General features: G+C 47.5%; 1 protein-coding gene across 9 annotated transcripts in view; it reads left to right on the top strand.

Annotated features, from left to right (window-relative positions):
* Nucleotides 1-19,121, top strand: part of RPH3AL (rabphilin 3A like (without C2 domains)) — a 138,700-nt gene that overhangs the window by 26,812 nt on the left and 92,767 nt on the right. For 2 of the 9 annotated variants that reach the window (XM_074320069.1, XM_074320068.1), the window contains exon 1: nucleotides 5,832-5,851. The exons of 5 other annotated variants lie outside the window; for them this stretch is intronic. The gene's annotated coding sequence lies outside the window, so the exon portion shown is untranslated. Of the gene's footprint in view, nucleotides 1-5,831; nucleotides 5,852-8,661; nucleotides 8,872-19,121 lie in introns of those variants that run through there. 2 more of the 9 variants (XM_074320070.1, XM_074320071.1) reach the window with 2 other exon arrangements.

Raw genomic sequence — 19,121 nt, 5'->3', positions numbered from 1 at the left:
TTAAAAAAAAGAAGCAAAACTGTTTTAGGTTTACATAAAAAAACTGAGTGAAAAGTACAGACTTCCTAGCTATCCCCTTACCTCTCCCAATTTCCCATTATTAACATCTTCCATTGATGGGGTACCTTTGTTACAATTGATGAGCCAATATTGATACATTATTATTAACTAAAGTCCACAGTTTACCTTAGGGTTCACCCCGGTATTGTACATTCTATGGATTTTGACAAATATATAATGATATGTATCTACTGTTATAGTATCATACAGAATAATAGATTTACTGCCCTGAAAATCTCCTGCGGTCCACGTCGTCCTTCCTTCTCTTCTCCCGAACCTCTGATCTTTTCACTGTGTATCGTTTTGCCGTTTCCAAAATGTCCTATAGCTGGAATCATACAGTATATAGCCTTTCAGATTCACTTAGCAATACGCATTTCAGGCTCGTCCATGTCTTTTCACGGTTTGAGAGCTCATGTTTGCGGTTGAATTTTATTCCATTATATGGATGTACCACAGTGTGTTTACCCATTCAGCTATCCATTCAGGCACTGAGCCGTGCCTTCTGAAGGACGTCTCGGCTACTTCCAAGTTTCGGCAATCGTGAGTAAAATTGGTATACACATTAGCGTGCCATTGTGTGGACATAAATTTTCAGTTTGTTGGGTAAATGCCGAGGAGCGTAATTGCTGGATCATAGGCTGAGGGTATGTTTGGTTTTGTAAGCTACTGCATGCCAAAGTGGCGGTACCATTTTGCAGTGAGTGAGAGTTCCTGTTGCTCCACTTCTTCGCCAGCATTTGCTGTTGTCAGTGTTCTGGATTTTGGCCATTCTAATAGGTGGTATTTATTTCATTGTTATATATCAGTTGCTTTTCCTTAATGACATGTAATGTGGAGCATCTTTTCACATGCTTATTTGCTATCTGTACATCTTCTTTGGTGAGATCTGTTCGTATCTCTTGTCCATTTTTTAACTAGTTGTTTGTTTTCTTATTTTTGAAAAACTAGTGTTCCCCCCATTTATAATCTTGTTCATTGTCTTAGACTTACCTGAAAGGATAAGGAGGAAAGATTGTATGTGTATATAGGGGTGATTGGCCTGGGAAAAGACCCCAGAACACACAGAGTTATGTTTAGTGTTGAGAGTTGGGATACCCTTGGGATACCCTTGAGATTCAGAGCTTGGGCTTAGAGTTCAAATCCTGGGCTTTCCAGTTACTGTGTGACTTTGGGTAAATCATTCACCTCTCTGAGCCTCAGTTTGCTCACCTATAAAATGAGGGTGTTAAAACCTGCTGTGAAAAATAAAGGAGATGATTCTATTAAGTGCTTGGCACCAAGTTTAACAAATAGTAACGTTTGACAAATGGTGGTTCTCACAGATAATTAACAGACATACCTTTTTCTTCTCCTATGTGACATTGTATGTTTCCCTTGTGTCCTAGTCTTTAAGACTCCAGAGCTCTCTGGAATCCCATTTTTCCTTATAGTGCAAAGTTGGGGTGTGCGTGCATATGGGGAGCGTGCTGTGCCCCAGCAGGCACCCGCTTCCCCGTCTCAACCCCTCGCCGCCTCCTCTCACTTCCCTTGTTGCAAGACCAGGATTCGTTCTTCTTGCCTTTTTCTGATTACTCCTTCCGCAGGCCATGTGCTCTGGGCTGCTGTTTCTTCGTGCCTGGCTACAAATATAAACACCCCAGCTATTCCCCATTCTCACTCCTCTGAGGACAAACCTCAGGCCTGTGTTGAGAGTTCCTGCTGATGGCAGTGAGGAAAAGTCAGACAGGCAGGAACGTGACTAGGTTGGCAAAATCCTCCCAGCAGTGGCTCTAGACTGGCCAGCTCCTGGCTGCTTTAGACATGGGCCTTGGGGTTAGTTCTTGCTATGGCCTCACCAACAATCCTCTGCCCTGCCCAGAAATGACGCCCGTTGAGCATGTCCCACAATACAGAATGAAAGGCTCAGAAACTATCCACATCCACCATGGGTTGCTTGGAGACAAAGCCGTGCCTTCTGAGGTTCCTTATAGAGTGGTCAGGCAAGCAACAGGACTAGCCAGCCACAGACAAAGGGCAAATTCTGCAAAGCCACTGTTCCTCTCTCCAGGGAAGCAGCAGGTCACTGGTTATGATCGTGGCTGGGAATGGAGATACATTATTCTGTTATGAACTGACCTCCTAGGTCATTGACTCAAGCGAATGAGTCCACGTAAAATGCTGAGAGCAGAACACACACATTCGGTGTTTAAGAAGGACGTCAGCTGGTATTATCATAATCAGCTCAGACCCTTTCGCCTAGGGCACCCCCACTCCCACTCTCCTTACCCCCCACCCCAGCCCAAGTCCCACCTCCCCATCCCAGGCTGCTTCGATTCCCTCAGGTGAGCTTGGGGGCTTGAAGGTGCGTTTTGCAAGAGGGCAGTCCTTAACCCAAAGCAATGACCTGTGAGTTCAATTTAGTACAGCAACATTCATTGGTGTCCCCCAGCTGTGCTCTTCTGGGCACGGGGAATTCCAAGGCTAATGATGCCGAGGACGATGGTGGTGGTGATGGTGATGACAGTGACAGTGACGGTAACCATGGTGACGATGACGATGGTGATGGTGGTGGTGATGGCAGGCCTGTGCTGAGAGTGCACAGTGTTACAGGTCCTGCACTTGACGTGTTACCTGTATTACCTGAACCATCTAAATCAGGGTTTGCGAACTTGGCACTTTGAAATTGTCAGCTGGATAATTTTATGTTGTAGGGCCCTGCCCTGTGCATTGTAGGATATTTAGCAGCGTCCTGGCCTCTGCCTACTGGGTTGTAGCCAGTCACACCCCCAGCCCCAAATGTCTCCAGACATGTCCAACTGTCCCTTGGGGAACAAAATCACTCTGACTCAGAACCACTGATCTCATTTTTCCTTCCCAGTAGCTCCAGGAGGCTGCCAATCCTTTTACAGAGGAGGCAACTGAGGCTTAGAGAAATACAAAGTTGCTTAAGGTCACTGAGCTTACTAATTCACAGAACCAGAGTGTAACCCCCAGATACCTGACTTGTAACCATTGCCTTTATTACTTGGCAGAAGAACAGTATTTGTCAGCCCTGGGCAGGGCCACCTGGGGTACATGACAGGGTTGGGGCCTGCGTGGTCAGCCCTGCCATCCATTGCCGAATTCATTTGGAGCTACTAAAAACAGTGGCTGTTGCCCGTTTTCTGACGGTTTGAACCGGGAGAGCTGAATGTATTTACGTGGAGACTGTCTGTCTCCAAGGCCTCAGGCCTGTGACATGACAGGGAAGTCCCACTGCTTCTCCTTCCTTCAGGCAGCCCTGTCGCCTGCAGACACCTGTGGGAGAAGGAACAGGCGTGGGTGTGTTTTTCTGCAAATGGGGCCCTCTAGGCTCCTTGCCTGTTTTCTCCAGCTCAGGCTGTGAGTCTGGATTTACAGGATGAATGCTCAAAATACCCATTCGTAATTTCACTTTTTTAAAAAAACAATAACTTATGAAAAATTTAAAATATACAAAGCAAAGTTGAAAGAACTTTACAGTAAACACCTACATGGCTACCACTTAGATTCTGTTATTAACTTTGTACTATTTCTGTTTCCGTTTTCTGGAACCTAGGTCAGCATCGTTTCTGGCTGGTGGGTCAGTGGCTGGTGGGGTAAATTCCCCACGAGAGAAGAAATTAGTAACATAGACAGTGCTAATGAGGCGTTCACCAGGGTGGTGGGGGAGGTAAGGATCATGGGTGATCCTACTCACTTTTCAAGCAAAATGAATTAAATCAAGTTACTACGTTTAAAATGGCGTCCAGTAGTTAATCCATATCACCTTAAAGTATAGAAATAATACAGGTGCAATAGTTTCAAGCAATACCAGTCATATAGTAAATTGCTCGACACAAAGAAGGCCACATTTGTGAAATTCTAAATTATCGTCCTTCCTTTTCCTCTTATGGAGCCCTCCTTTGTCTCAGAAATAGGTAAAGACCCTGGCAGACACTCTCACCTCTCCCTCAGTACTCTTGCTCCCTCCACCCCAGGTGCCATGGGTGGGGGAACCCACGGTCACATCTTGAGCCCCCCCTTCACGTTTCCCAGGTGGGACTTAGCTGCCGCTTCGGGCAGGGAGAGGATGTTCCCCTGCCAAGCGCCATGCCATCAAACCACATCACATCGCATCCCCTTTGGTATAAGTGACTCCAAACAATGGACACCTTTAATACAAAGTTGTGTGTTCTTTTTATTATGAAAAAATTTTTAATTTTAATTTTTATTTTTTTTAAGATTTTATTGGGGAAGGGGAACAACTTTTATTGGGGAACAGTGTGTGATTCCAGGACTATTTTCCAAGTCAAGTTGTTGTCCTTTCAATCTTAGTTGTGGAGGGTGCAGCTCAGCTCCAGTTGCCATTGCTAACTCCAGGGGGCGCAGCCCACCATCCCCTTGAGAGTCGAGAAGTTGAACCTGCAACCTTGTGGTTGAGAGCTCACTGGCCCATGTGGGAATCGAACCAGCAGCCTTTGGAGCTAGGAGCATGGAGCTCCAACCACATGAGCCTCTGGGCTGGCCCTTAAATTTTTATTTTGAAAGAATTTTAGACTTACATAAATGTTGGGAAAAAGGTTACAGAGCGCTCCTGTATACCCTTCCCCCGCTTGCCCTGTTAACATCTTATAAAGCAATATAACTGCTGCTAATTTTCTTTCCTTATCTTTCATGACCTTCAAAATTTTTGAAGACCGCTGGTCCGTTATTTTATAGAATGCCCCTCAGTTTGGGTTTGCCTGATATTTTCTCATGATTAGATTGCAGTTATGCATTGCTGGCAAGAATCTCACAGAAGTGATATGTCCTTCTTAGGGCATCATCTGAGGAGGTACACGACGTCCGTATGTCTGGTCACTGGGGATACTAGTCTTCATCACTTGGTTAAGGTAGTGTCTGCCCGGTTTCTCCGCTGTCACGTTACTATTTTTTCCTTTGTAATGAATAAATAAATATCTTGGGAGAGATACTTTGAGACTGTGCAAATATCCCATTTCTCCTCAAACTTTTGCCGACTAATTGTAGTGTCCATCCATGCATCTTGCCTATGAGAGTTATCACAGCGGTGTTTTAAGGGTGATGCTTCTGTTTTCTTCATTCCGTTTACATTTACTAATTAGAGCTCTTCTGGGAGAGAGCTGCCCCTCTCCCCTAGTTATTTATTTATTCATTCAATTATTTATAAAAAGGACTCATTTTTATCTTATTGTGGGTTATCATCCAATACTATTGTTACTTCTTTTGTTGCTCAAATTGTTCAAGCTTTAGACATTGAGAGCTCATTATAAAAGTTTTTGTTGTGCAAGTCTTCAACCATTACAGAAAAGCTGAACAGATAGTACAAAGGAAACCTGTCGGCCCTTCACCCAGATTCAGTAATTCTTAGCATTTAATCATATTTGCTTTCTCTCTCTCAATCTTTCCCCTGCCCCTCCCCTACAGTGTTTTCATAAATGCACCATCTGTTGTTTTCTTTTTATTGAGGTTAATTTGCAGTTAATCTGTCCCTGTCATCAGAGGTTGATGGTAAAATGTAAGTGGCCAGCTCTTTGTCCCGTGGAGACTGTGTACCTGGCTGCCCTACTCAGACCCCAGCTTCATTCTTCACTGTGCCCCATGATTTTTTAACAGCTTCATTGCGCTATCATTCACATACCATACAGATCCCCCATTTAAAGTATACGATTCCGTGGTTTTTCGTATTTTTACAGATGGGTACAACCATCACCACAGCCGGTTTTAGAACATTTTCATCACCACAAAGAGAAACCCCATGTCCTTTAACTGTGATCTGCCCTCCTCCCCGGTAAGTCCTACACAACCACTAATTTACTTTTTGTCTCTCTAGATTTGCCTCTTCTGGACATTTCATATAAATGGAATAAAATGCTGCGTGGTCTTTCGTTACTGGCTTCTTTTAGCAGAATGTTTTCGAGGTTCTCCCATGTTGTAGCATTAATCAATACTTCATTCCTTTTTATGGCTGAATAATATTCCGTTGTATGGTTTTACCATATTTTGTCTATCCATTCTTCAGTTGATGGACATTTGGGTTATTTCCACCTTTTGGCTATTGTGAATAGTGCTGCTATAAACATTTGTGTATAAATTTTTGTTTGAACACCTGTTTTCAGTTCTTTTGGATATATACCCAGGAGCAGAATGGTTGGGTCATGTGGTAATTCTACATGTAACTTTTTGAAGAACTGCTAACTGTTTTCCACAGAGGCTACACCATTTTACATTCATACCAGCAATATACAAGGGTTCCAACGTCTCCATGTTCTCACCGATGCTTGTTAGTTTCCATTTTTTAAATTATAGCCATCCTAGTGGGTGTGAAGTGGTACCTGTGGTTTTGATTTGCATTTCCCTGATGACTAGCGATGTTGAGCATCTTTTCATGTGCTTTTGGGCATGTGTATATCTTCTTTGGAGAAATGTCTACTCCAGTCCTTTGCCTATTTTTTAATTGAGTTGTAAGAGTTTCATATATATATTCTAGGTTCTAGACCCTTATCAGACACAGGATTTGCAAATATTTTTCCCCATTCTGTGGGTTGTCTTTTTACCTTCTTGACTGACAGTATCCTTTGGGGCACAAAAGTTTTTAATGTTGATGAAGTCCAGTTTATCTACTTTTTTTTTCTGTTGTTGCTTATGCTTTTGGTGTTAGATCTAAGAAACCACTGCCAAATCTGAGTTCATGAAGATTTACTCCTATATTCTAAGCATTTTATAGTTTTAGCTCTTACATTTAGGTCTTTAAATTTAGAATTAAATTTTTTGTTTCTTTTTTTTATTTGTTTTTTTTTGTGTGTGTTTTTTTTTTAAATAACTTTTTTTATTATTAGTTTCAGGTGCAAAAAACAAAGAATTAAATTTTTCACATGGTATAATGTAAGGGTCCAACTTCATTCTTTTGCATGTGGCTACCCAGTTGTCCCAGCACCATTTGTTGAAAAGACCTTTTCCCATTGAATAGTCTTGATAGCTGGTTGAAAATCAGTTGATCATAGATGTTTAGGTTTATTTCTGGACTCTCAATTCTATTCCAGTGCACACATCATAATATCATCTGGGCACAAGGTTTGTCTTGCTCTCAGGGAGCATTTGGTCCAGTAGGATAGGTCTGACATAAGCCACCAGGAACTGGGAAGCGCTGGGAAAAGGTAAAGAGTCAGCATTTATGAAGCTGTCTAGGAAGGAGCAGTGCTTCAGGCTGGGGCCATTGGTGTGGAGTAGGAGGTGGCTGGGGGCTGCCTTGGAAGAGGCGTGGACTTGCACGTGGTGGGTGATGCCAAGTGTTTTCCATTTGTCTGGAGACAGATTTGCCAAGGTGAGATAGAGCCTATGGATGGCCATGAACTTCCAGCTGAGGACGGGGGCCTGATTTGGAAGTGTCTAAGCAGAGCTAGACTTTTAGAGAGCCCATCTGTTGGCGGGATTGGCTGGGTCTGGACGGGGGAGCCTGGAAGCAGGGGAACCACTTCAGATCCTTTGGGTGACTGAGGTCTGAGGGAGCACCTGGGTCAGGCAGTAGGAAAGGTGGGGAGCAGGGGCTGTCAGAGATCTGTACCTTCATGCCTCTCTGCTCTGTGGGCATAGGATGGGTCAATAGCAGCAGTTGAGGCAGGATAGCGGAGGCCTGTACTGCTCATATGGGCCTTGCGCCTCTCATGACAGCTGCAGCCTGCTCTGGGAAACCCATTCCAGCCTGCCTCCTCTGCAACACCTCCAGGCTGCTCCAGCCCTGGTAACTCCGAGCCTTCTCAGAGCTCCTGTGTGGCGAACTCCTGCATATCTCAGTTTCTGTGAACTCCTGGCATACTCTTGAGTGCTAGGAGTGTGGTAGATGTTTGGAGAATATTCCCGGTCTATTGCTTTCATTGGTGCTACATGCTAAAGCCAGGACTCCTTGGGGACAGGGAGGGTAATAATGCCTGGGCTCTGCTCAGTCAGTTGGGCCAAACTGCGTGCTGGGGGCCAGTTGTGTGGCCTTGAGAGTGGCTTTGCCTCCTAAGCCTTGGGTCTGAGCCCTTTCTTTGGGAGAGAGGATGGTCATGCCGTTCCCTGGAGGTTACGATGAACTTCAGGTGATCAGCCCGGGACAAGTACCCATCAAGTCGGCTGCTGTCCCTTCCCGATTTGGTGGCTCAGGGTCAGGCTGAGCATATGCAGGAGTGTTTTTATTTGTGTGCTCCTCCTAAAAGCCTTGACAACTATTGGCAAAATGCTGGTGGTTCTGCTTGGCCTTTTCTCTGCTCATCTTCTCTGTACCAAGCCCCATTCTGGGGTGGTCCCCTCTCTCACTCTCAGGTGACTGCTCCCCCTGCCTCCAGTTGCCTGAGTCCTCGGTGGTCCTCACTGTGGTCATTTGTGACGGCATCTCCACTTGTGTGAGGTCTTAGCCTTTGCCAGCCGAACGGGGAGGGTGCAGAGAAGTTGACAGCTGGCCCTCAGGCAGCACGGTACTTAACCTTGGAGTTGGAACAGAGAAATGTCTGTTTGCGTTTCCATGAACAAGTGGGGACAGCTGGCCCACAGATAGCAGGCTAGGTCAGCTGGGGATTGATTGCCTTGGCTATTGGCTTTAAGCAAACAGCCAGGGCTTTGGTCCCTGCCCCAGCTTCACTGAAGTGGGTGGAAAAAGGATGAAGTCCCCGGCAAAGCCTGACAAGAACCTCCAGAGAGCTGGTGTCCTGGTGAGGCTGTGCAGAGGCGCCTGGGGGAGGCAGCCGTGTGGGAAGGTGCCCCCTGGGGACCTGGAGGACTGCCCCTGTCCGCACACCTGAGGATTGGGACTTTACCAAGCCGGTGAGAAGGGTGGGTCTGTTTTCCTTCCATAGGTTTCTCTGCTTCATAAAGAGGTTTCTCTAGGGCTCCTCCAACAAGCAGCTCCCAGGTATAAGCTAAAACCATGTTTCTTTTGCAGAAATTCTGTTTGCCCAGGATTGTTCAGGCACATACAGATTGCATACATGGAAGCAGGCTTGTATTTCTGCACTAAAAGACAAGCGGCATTAGCACCCCTCACTGCATGCCCCAAGCCAGGTGCCTGCAGCCCCCAGGAGGACTTGGACATTTTCTGAGCAGAGGGGCCCCTGGGCTGCTTACCCCGAAGGCTTGATTACAGTCTGATAACTTTTGTGTCCAGCTGCAATTCCATCTCCTGGTCTTTCTTATTGTGTGTGTGTGTGTGTGTGTGTGTGTGTGTGTGTGGGCACGCACGCCATCGACCCCTTTTTTGACAAGTCTATGGAACATTTCTCAAAATAATGGTTTTAAATGCACAGAGGAAACCAATTATATTGAGTTATAGTTATCAGAATATTTTTAAAAGCCAAACTTTTGATATAGTAATCTGTGTGCTTCTTTACTGACGCATTACAGTAGGTCTAATAACTATTATAATTTAAAAGTAGCGATGAGCATAAATAATATTTCAGCAGATCTGCAACTCTGCATTGTGCAATGCTATTGCTGACTAAGGCACAGGTACTAGTAATACTGTGGTGCGTTGCTGATACTCATAAATAAAGGAAATAGAAAATTTCAGGTGTAGGTTAATGAAAATAAAGACATAATTTGTTCCCACCCAGAGTCACAGCTCCCCTGTTAACAGCTCCCAAGACAAGCAGGGACCAAAGGAGATCGCTTTTCTTAATCCTCTTTTTTGCATCAACCGTGATAACTCCTGTCTCAGGTTTAGACCCCTCTCCTGGTCCTTGGCTCCCCAGGAGTCCAGAAGGCCCTTTAGAACTGCTTAAATATCCATGCACACATACTAGAGGGTTCACCCTGCCTACTGACCCCCACCCCCAGGGTAAGTCTCCGGGTTCTGTTTTCCCCATGTGTTATGGGTTGAATCGTGTCCCCCAAAAGGGTATATTGAAGTCCTAACCCCTGGAACCTCAGAATGTGACCTCATTTGGAGAAAGCTGTATTGCAGATATAATTAGTTAAGATGAGGTCATATTGGAATCTCCCTTAATCTTAATCCAATATGACGAGTGTCCTTATAAGAAGAGAGACGCAGAGGGAAGATGGCCATTTGAAGACAAGAGACACAGGGAGACAGCCATGTGGAGATGCAGAGGGAAGAATGCCTATGAAGATGGAGACAGAAATTGAAGTGATACGGCTGCACGCCGAGGCGTGCCAAGGATTGCCAGCAAACATAAGAAGCTGAGAGAGAGGCAACGACAGATTTTCCCCTAGATCCTTCAGTGAGAATTCCGCCCCACTGACATCTTTGTTTTGGACTTCTAGTCTCTAGAACTGTCTTAAGCCTCCCAGCTTGTGGTAATTTGTGGCCCTAGGAGACTAATACCGTGTACCTGATGGGAACACCTGGGCCTGGCAACCAGCCTGTGAGGCTTCCCTCCTTCCCGGGTGTTCCCGGGTTGAGTCTCGCCTGAGGAGTTTGGTTACCTTGCAACCTCAACTCGGTGATCGCCTTGATCCGGGACTTTTCCCTGCTCTGTTTCAGGCCTGTCAGAAATGACAAAAGCGAGCTGTGCCTCTAAGGACTGGCGCTTGACGTGAGAGGTGGAAGAGTAGGATGCTTTGCGTCTCACCTCGGTTGGAGGCTTTGCATGCCTTTCAGCCTGGCAATGAGATAACGGTTTCCGTGCAGCAAAGAGACAGGCAGGTATTTGGGTCCACTGGAATGGGCGTTTTAGAGGAGGGTTTACTTTCCTGGGGAGAAGACCCCACCGCAGTAAGTGAGGCCTCCCATCTGTGCATCATGTGACACCGTCTGGGGGTACAGCAAACAACTCTTGCTCACCCTGCAGCACACTGAGATGCTGGGCACCTGCCTGATGCATAATCGACACTCAGTGCATGTTTGTTGAATGAATGAGGGCAACGCAGCCAAAAGTGGCTGCTTGTCCTTTTGAGGACGACAGCAGATGCTCCGCTCTGTGGCTCAGCAGGATGTGCCACGGGAGGAGCCATGGGGCATCCGGGGTTGACTGCCGCTTGAAGGACACAGACAAGAAAGGCTACAGGAATCTGAGCAGGGGCTGTAGGGTTTTAGAGAGCCCCACCGAAGGGGAGGAATCTGAGCGGGTCCATGAGGACCAGGCAGGGAGGACCAGTTTGTCTGACTCGTACTAAATCCTCCTTATAAAAGGATTACTGGAATAAATTCACGCGTAATCCCAAACCGTGCTCCTCTAACATTATATTGTGCCATCAAAGTATCTACCTTTTTGTTCCACTTCTTACACCTAACCTTGCTGTCACCCTTTCCAGGTCGTTTGTCATTTTGACGTTGACTGTGGCTGGATGGGCCATTGTTGACCGTTCCTCAAGAGTTGGAGTCTTTTCTAGATTTCCCATAGTTTCAGTTGGTGTAAACCACTTTGCAGAGGCAGGTGTCCCAGGTGAGACCTGTTCAGTGCAGAGGCTTGTGTGTGGCTGGGAGGGAGGCAGGTTAAAGCGTGGGGGTCACACTACAAGGCCTTAAATTCCAGGTCAGGGAGGCTGAGCATGATTCCATGGGCTGCAGTGAACTCTTAAAGGTTAGTAAATGTGTAGTGGACCCCTGCCATGTCCTGGGGACAGTGCTAGCCCAGGGAAACCAAGATGCATCCTGTGAGCTGCAGTCTGCATAGGGGTAATGGAGGTAAAGGCCACCTGTGATACAAAGTAGAATGAAATACTGAGGGGAGGCAATGGGGCCAATTTTGAATGGGAGCTGAGGGGGGAGGAACTGGAGAGTTCTCAAAAGTGGGGTGCTGGGCCTCTGTAGGTAGATGATGTGCAGGAAAGGCAGTGCACGTAAGTTCTCGGGACAAGGCTGAGCAGCCAGAGTGCGTCTGAGTTCCTGTTGACTGGAGCGTGAGTTTGTGGAAGGAGGTGTGGGCAGGTGAAACAGGAAGGGTAGTTGGGGCCAGATCATGGGTGACCTAGAGTGCGACTTGGGTGTTTTCCTTTGGAGTGGGGAGCCATTGAAGGTTTTTGAGCAGGAAATTGCATGGCCTGACCTAGGCTTTAAGGATGACCTCTCTGGCTGCAAGGGAAGGGTGTGACGTAAGCCCCAGGAGGTCCAAAGGCCAATTGGGAAGCTCTTGTCACAGCCTGGGCTGGCGTGGAGGAGAATCAAACCAGGGGAGCGGAGGAAGAGTCACCTGTAGAAGCAGACAGATATGGCAGGACAGCTGCTGACAGAGTGAGTTCTAGGGACGTTTGTCAAGCAGTCGCTTCCCTGGGGCTCCTGTCTCATCTCCTGACTCCCTTTGAGGCCTGTCTCATGCATAATCAGCCCCAGACACGCAGAGAGGTTCCTTCAGGTTTCAGACAGGCCTTTGAAGCTTTCTGTCTGGATCTTTCATCCTCCCAGAGCAGCATGACAGGTAGAGGAAATGTTGATGTTTCCGCGCACCTTATCTTGCTGCTATTATCATGTTTCTCGTATCATAGTAACACAGGAGATGTGTCAGGGCTGTTGCTAAGGGTTCCCTGGAATATTAATACCTGGGTGTAGAACGAAGGGCTTTTACAAGGCCTCAGGAAGCATCGGCTTGGTGGCAAGTATTCTTTTATATTTGTCCCTGCTTTTTCTCTCTCCTGTAGACCTCATCTCCTCCCCTGCCATCCAGTCCATGCACAGCTAGCTGTCTTGGGGGTGGCACGCTTGGCAATAGAGAATATGCAGCCTCTGTCCCTTCCCCATGCCCAGGGCAGGCGTGACTAAAGCGTCACTGTGTTCTTTGCTACAGAGGCCGCATGCAGACTCTGCATTCTTTCCAGGGCAGCTCTCTAGGCCTTAGCTCCTATTTGGCACTGGGATGAAGCCCCTTTTCCAGCCTTGCACAGGCCACCTGAGAAGGCTCCGGGCCCTTCCCCAACCCCCTCTCCACAGGGCTCTTGCATGTGGGTGGGGAGCAGCGTGGGGTTTGCTCGCCTCTTTGTCTCCTGTTTGCCTCCTCATCTGGTCTTTTGGCCTTTCCACTGCTCACAAGTTTGAAAATCAAACTCCGAACAGCTCTGGGAGGGGGTTTAGCCAGCTATGGAGGTCAGGGTTGGGATTTTATGCCATGTGCGTCCGTTATATATTGCCGTGATAATGCTGCATGACATCCACCCCTAAACTGGTCTACAACATGTATTTATTGCTCCTGAGTCTATAGGTGAGCTGGGCCGCACATTTCACTCATCAGGGCTCGGCAGCTGAGAGAACACCGGCCGCTGAGAGAAAACCTCTCACGCCTCGCGTGGAGGGAGGATGCACTTTGGTTCTCTCTCAGTGCCCTGCACGTCCTCACTTGCTGGTAACTCCTGTTTTCCTTTTCCTTGGTGTCCCCTCCTAGACCTCATGGTTTCCTTCAGCTCTTACACTCTCCCCACCTCTCCCACCGTGTCTTATATCATTTCTTCTCTTCCCACGTCGTCCATTCACACCACACCCAGTTGTATCAGTGAAAGTTCCTCTGACATAAAATCAAGGAGGCAGAAAATGCGAGGATCTAAAGGTGGGAGCAATAACCACACCTAGGGAAAGGTTTGTGTGAAAAGGAGCTGTCCTTGCTTGGTCACTACCTTTGTCCCCATCCTGGTCCCGCTTAGGTGGGGTAGAGACCCTACGGTCCTTCCCTAAGGGGAGGTGGTTTTGCCCTCGGGTATCGTTTCCACAGTCTGCTACATCTTAGAGACTGCTGCAGGCTGGCGATGTTTTCACACGTTAAAGTGGTTGTGAGTTTTGGAGGACGGGGTGTCAAATAGCCGAGTTTTCCTGGATTAGCAGCGATGTGGATGGAGTTCACAGACCCACAGGCATTTGCACTCATTTCATCCCCATGGTGAGCCTGTGGTGGAGGCAGAGCCCGCCCTTTTCAGGGAACACCAGGCTGCAGAGGTGTTAGGTGACCACCAAGGTTGGTCGGGGTTCTAAGACCAGCACTCCCCGTTACCAGATTGTGCGCCTGCAAATTCATTAAAGGGGGAGAAGCCTTCTTTTAAGCAGACTCGAATGTTTGCGGAGAGCAGACCTTTGTTTTAGTGATTAGAGGACTGTACGCATTGTTAAAACCACTTATTGAAGATTTACAGGTAAGTTCTTCCGTCTTCGAGTTCTGACTTCGAAAATACAAAAATCTACATTAGGCCCACAGGGCACAACTGCCTTCTGCAGGATGTCTTGTCATGAACAATCCCAGAGGCACTTTGGAGAGAGCAGGCATGGGGCCTGCAACTGAGAGCTTTGAGTGGTTGTAAATGTTTCTGTAGTAAAAGTTGTCTCAACAATACATGACAAAAAAAATACACGTCCTTTCCCTTTTGGGAATTGATCCTAAGGAAATGCTCTGAGATGGGCACAAAGATTTATCTTCTAGGATGCCCATTTGAGTGTTGAATATAATAGAACAAAACTGGAAACAATTGATGTGTCCCCAAACAGGAAACTTATAAACTATATGCAGAACACTGAGTTACAGTTAAGAATCATGTTTTTGAGAAATTTTAATAATGTGAGCAAGTACAATGTGATAAGAAAACAGAACAGTGTATGTACTAAGAACCCAATTTTATTTAAAATCTAGATACAAATACCGAGAAAAAATCTAAGATCTTATATTAAGACGTTGGGTCTTCATCTGGGGGTGGGTGATGAGTGAGTTTTGGGTGTTATTTCGTTCCAGTATTTTTCCGTGCCCAGGAGATGACCATGAGAGGTTCACTATGACTGTTGCCCCAGAATCAGCTGTGGCCACAGCATCAGCCTGCAGTGACTAATGCTCTCAGTGAGGAGCTTTTGACTTCAGGGAGATGAGAATTGGATCTCCCTGTAAAAATGTGTTTGTTTTTCTCACATCTGCCTCAGAATGTTGCCTGGGGCTCCATTCCCCAGGAATTTTCTCAGGAAATCATCACCAGGCAGCTCCTGTTTCTGTCCCCACCACCCTCATAGGGTCCCCTGAGCCCCTGTGCTGCAGGGTTTAGAAGCATTCAGGAGGGTGCAGCCTCCATTGGGTTTGTCTCACCCAGCGGGTACAGGCGGCACCTGGGGGCCTCGTGGGCACACTGGCCCCTGGGGAGGTGGCTCAGCTGTCAGACGGAGCCCCTGGGCAAGACTACCCCCTTGGGGAATCTGAGGAACAAACTGCCTGTGAGTGAACAAGTCACAGAGGTTGTTAGAGCCCATCTCTGTTCTGAGCACGTCTGGCTTGTCTGAATTCTTGTTCGGGAAAGGCCATCTCTGATTAAATCAGTTCAATTGAACAGATATTCACTGAACAACTACTTTGTAGCTGGCTCTGTGCGGGGATGGAGAGAAAAGGAGGGCACAAGCCCCCCAGGGAGCCCACTGTCTAACAGGGAAGGAGAGATGGAAACATGTTAAAGAAGGAAGATCTCTGGGGCCAGTTCTCAGGTAGAATGGCCACCTCCCCCCGGACCGGCTTGCTTCCCCAGCAGAACACACATACTCACATACACAGCACACCCACCACACACCACACACCCCATATGCCACACACACACAGTACACACACATACCCTCTCCTTCAGCCTCTTTCTGTCACAGCTGGAAGGACCTCAGAGACAGGGCTGGACCGTGTGCCTCTCTCAGGGCTTACAGAAGTTCAAGCTCCATGCAGCCCTCTTTCCACAAACCCTGCTACCTCTGCTCCCCTGTACGCCCTTGGCCGGTCCCGTCCTTCCCCTTGTGAATGTGTGGGTTCTCCTTCCCTGCTTTTTACTTACCTCCTTTAAGCCTCTGTTTTGTTCCCTCATCATTTGATTTCTGTCCAGGACAGATTGACATTTATTAATCCAAGGGCACATCCATATTCAGCTCACATGACACTGCTCTTAGGAGGGGATGAGTCACAATACAGCAGGGCCTTGGGAAGGGGCCTGCCTCCTCGAGACCCTCGCTAGATGGGGAGCAGAGCCCAGGAGGGGTATGTGGAGTGGTGGTGAGCACACAGTTTGGCAGAAGAGCCACCTGGTCAAGGGGGTGTGAGAAGCCAAGGCCAGGGGTTGGCTGGTGAGTCAGGGAGCTGGCAGATGGCTCAGACTGACATGGTTTGAAGAACCTAAGCTGGCTTTGTTGGCAGTTTCTTAAAATATGGCTCCTTTCCCACCATTTGTCCTGAGGTTGCTCTCTGTGGGCAAAAGCCAGCTGGGTCTTCTGAGGTGCCAGTTGCAGCGCAGGGCATGTACAGCAGCTCCTGGGGGGAGGGGCTGGGTTATCACTTGGAGCCAACCCTGTGAACGTGCTCAACCACAGACAGCATCGTTGAAGACCCTGGCAGCCAGTGAGCATGTCCCCAGGCCTCGGGAGGTGACATCCTCCCATCTTCCTAGATCGCTCTGTAGCACTTGACTCTATGGGCTCAGCTTCCATGAAGCTCCAGGAGCAGGAGGGGTGGGAGACGTGGGGAAACGCTCCTCCTCCTGGCCCTGGCAACGGATCCCACTTCCCAGGTTAGAACAGTCACCAGCCACCCGCCCCAGGACACTTCTCTAGTCCCCTGCCTGCCACCTATGTCTCCCTCCTGCAACTTGGCCGGGTGGAAACCATCGGTGGAATTGCACCAGGCAGTCCTTCCAGCCTGTCCGTCTAAGCTCCCTTGGGTACCGATGAGGAAACTGAGGCCCAGGGAAGATAACTGATGTGTCCCTGGTCTTCCAGTAAGTTTGCATGAAAGCCAGATTTTCACGGGGTTATTTTTCCTCTCCTAGTTGAGTTTTATCTCCGCCTTCCTCACTGCTTCAAAACCCTTCCCTCCGAACTTACGGCCCAGTGACCAGATGCTGAGCCAGTAATATTGGTTAAGGGCTAGTAGACTGGCATAGTTAGCTGTATGACCTTTTCTCGGTTTCTTAACTTCTCTGTTTTCTGTTGCATAGAAAAACAATTAGATTTAGGAAGAACAGAACAGAGTGGATGGTCAGAGAGTCGTTTTGGCGGAAGTTAAAAAAACAAAGAAAAGACAAGGAATAGCCCTCAAATCAGTCAGAAAACAGATAAATGTTAGGGGCTCCCTTGCCAGTGATCCCAAAACTCTGGTTACACTAGGAAGAGACCTGAAGGGGGAAATGAGGTATATCGCTTAGAGATTTGTTTGGGAGTGATTCGTTTGGGGCTGTCAGGAGTTGCTGCGTCTCCAGCTATGTGTGCTGCTGTCTTCTGGATGTCCCCACTTGTCCCACCATAAAGGAGGTAAAGGTCTAATTATGAGAGCACAGGACCCCTGCTTTCTCCCTGCCTCCTTCCACTGCCCAACTCCTCATCATTTTGGTTCAGAAGCTTCGGCAGAAGATGGACTTCACACCCTGAGGTTCCCTGGCTTGCCCCTGTCCTCTGGGGTCACCAGTGGTGCTCTTTGCTTCTGTGGGGGTGCCTGGCAGAGAAGAGGGGCCACTCCATGCTCACAGTGCCCAGCTGCCCCAGGATTGGCTGGGAGGCTAAGGGCCTTCCAGTCCTGGGAGCAGTGGCCTGAGACATGGCGCCCCCTGCAGGCCAAAGCAGGAGTGGCAGCATCTGTGAGGCAAAGACAGGTGGCTGCAGGGGCACCCAGTTTACCCAGGGCACAGCCTCTCCCAGTCAGAGAGACCATCACTTCCATTTCTTGAAGCTCCCAGAATATAGTAGTTTCCCCTATCACTTTCCATGGTTTCGCTTTCTGTGGTTTCAGTTACTTACAGTCGCCTCGGTCAAAAAATATTACATGGAAAATTCCAGAAATAAACAATTCATAAGTTTTAAATTATTTGCTGTTCTGAGCAGCATGATGAAATCTAGTGCTGTCCCGCTCCATCCTGCCTAGGATATGAGTCATTTGTTCAATGTATCCACGTTGTGTAGGCTACCCACCCGTTAGTCTCTTAGTAGATGTCTCGGTTTTCGGACTGACTGTCCCCAGGATTGCGGTGCTTGTGTTCGTCACCCTTATTTTACTTAATAATGACCCTCAGGCACCAGAGTAGGGGTGCTGGCAATTCACATATGCCAAAGAGAAGCCATAACGTGCTTCCTTTAAGTGAAAAGTTGAGTATAGTGCAATAAGATATTTTGAGAGAGAGAGATTAACTAGATTGACATAATTTTTATAATGTGGATTTAGTATATTGTTATAATTGTTTAATTATTGTTGTTACTCTCTCACTGTCTATAAATTTAACCTTATCATAAGTATATATGTTTAGAAAATAACATTGTATATATAGGGTTTGGTGCTCCCTGCGGTTTCAGGCATCCATGGGGGGTCTTGGAACATATCCCCCACAGATGGGGGGGGCTACTGTATTTTTAAAATAATAGTAAAGAAACAGGGCTGTAGTGTGTTTTAATGTTTGCTTGGAATAGAGTAACGCTTTTCACACCCACCCAGCCGTGTAACTGTGCTATTCACAAGATAATAGAAATTAAAAAACAAAACAAAACAAACCATAATGCATAGAAGTGGAACATACATTTAAAGTTGTTTGATAAGTATCATTTTTTAATCCCATCTGTGTTTTCCTGGATTGTATGTTGGCTTCCTTTGGGAGAAGGTCAAGACTTTCAATCTGAGGAGGCTTTGATGATGGGGACCCCCCAGTGCTGGGCCTGGCAATGGGGTCTCCACACGTGTTTCTTTCCCTAGGCAGCCCACAGTGGAGGACAGTTGCCCGGATGTGCCGAGTGGGACAGAGAGACCCCGATAGTCAGGGTGGTAGGCTTGGTCCCTCTGTGGGTCAGTTAGCTGCAGCATGTACACTGACCCCTGCTGGTCACAGCAATGTGTGACATTGGCCTGGAACAGCCTTTCTCAAACGGTGGGCGGGGGGGACCAGACAGGTTAGGGGGTCTACAATGTCAAAACTATTTTTTTTAATCAATTTCATTGGGGAATATTGAGGAACAGTGTGTTTCTCCAGGGCCCATCAGTTCCAAGTCGTCCTTCAATTTAGTTGTAGAGGGTGAAGCTCAGCTCCAAGTCCAGTTGCCGCCTTCAATCTTTAGTTGTAGGGGGCGCAGCCCACCATCCTATGCGGGAATTGAACCAACAAACTTGTTGTTGAGAGCTCGCGCTCTAACCAATTGCGCCATCCTGCCGCCCCTCAAAATTATTTTT

The sequence above is a fragment of the Rhinolophus sinicus genome, linkage group LG15 (genome assembly GCF_036562045.2).
Source record: "Rhinolophus sinicus isolate RSC01 linkage group LG15, ASM3656204v1, whole genome shotgun sequence".
Taxonomy (NCBI): domain Eukaryota; kingdom Metazoa; phylum Chordata; class Mammalia; order Chiroptera; family Rhinolophidae; genus Rhinolophus; species Rhinolophus sinicus.
The sequence above is the reverse complement of the archived record's forward strand: the minus strand, read 5'-3'. Positions and strand labels throughout refer to the sequence as shown.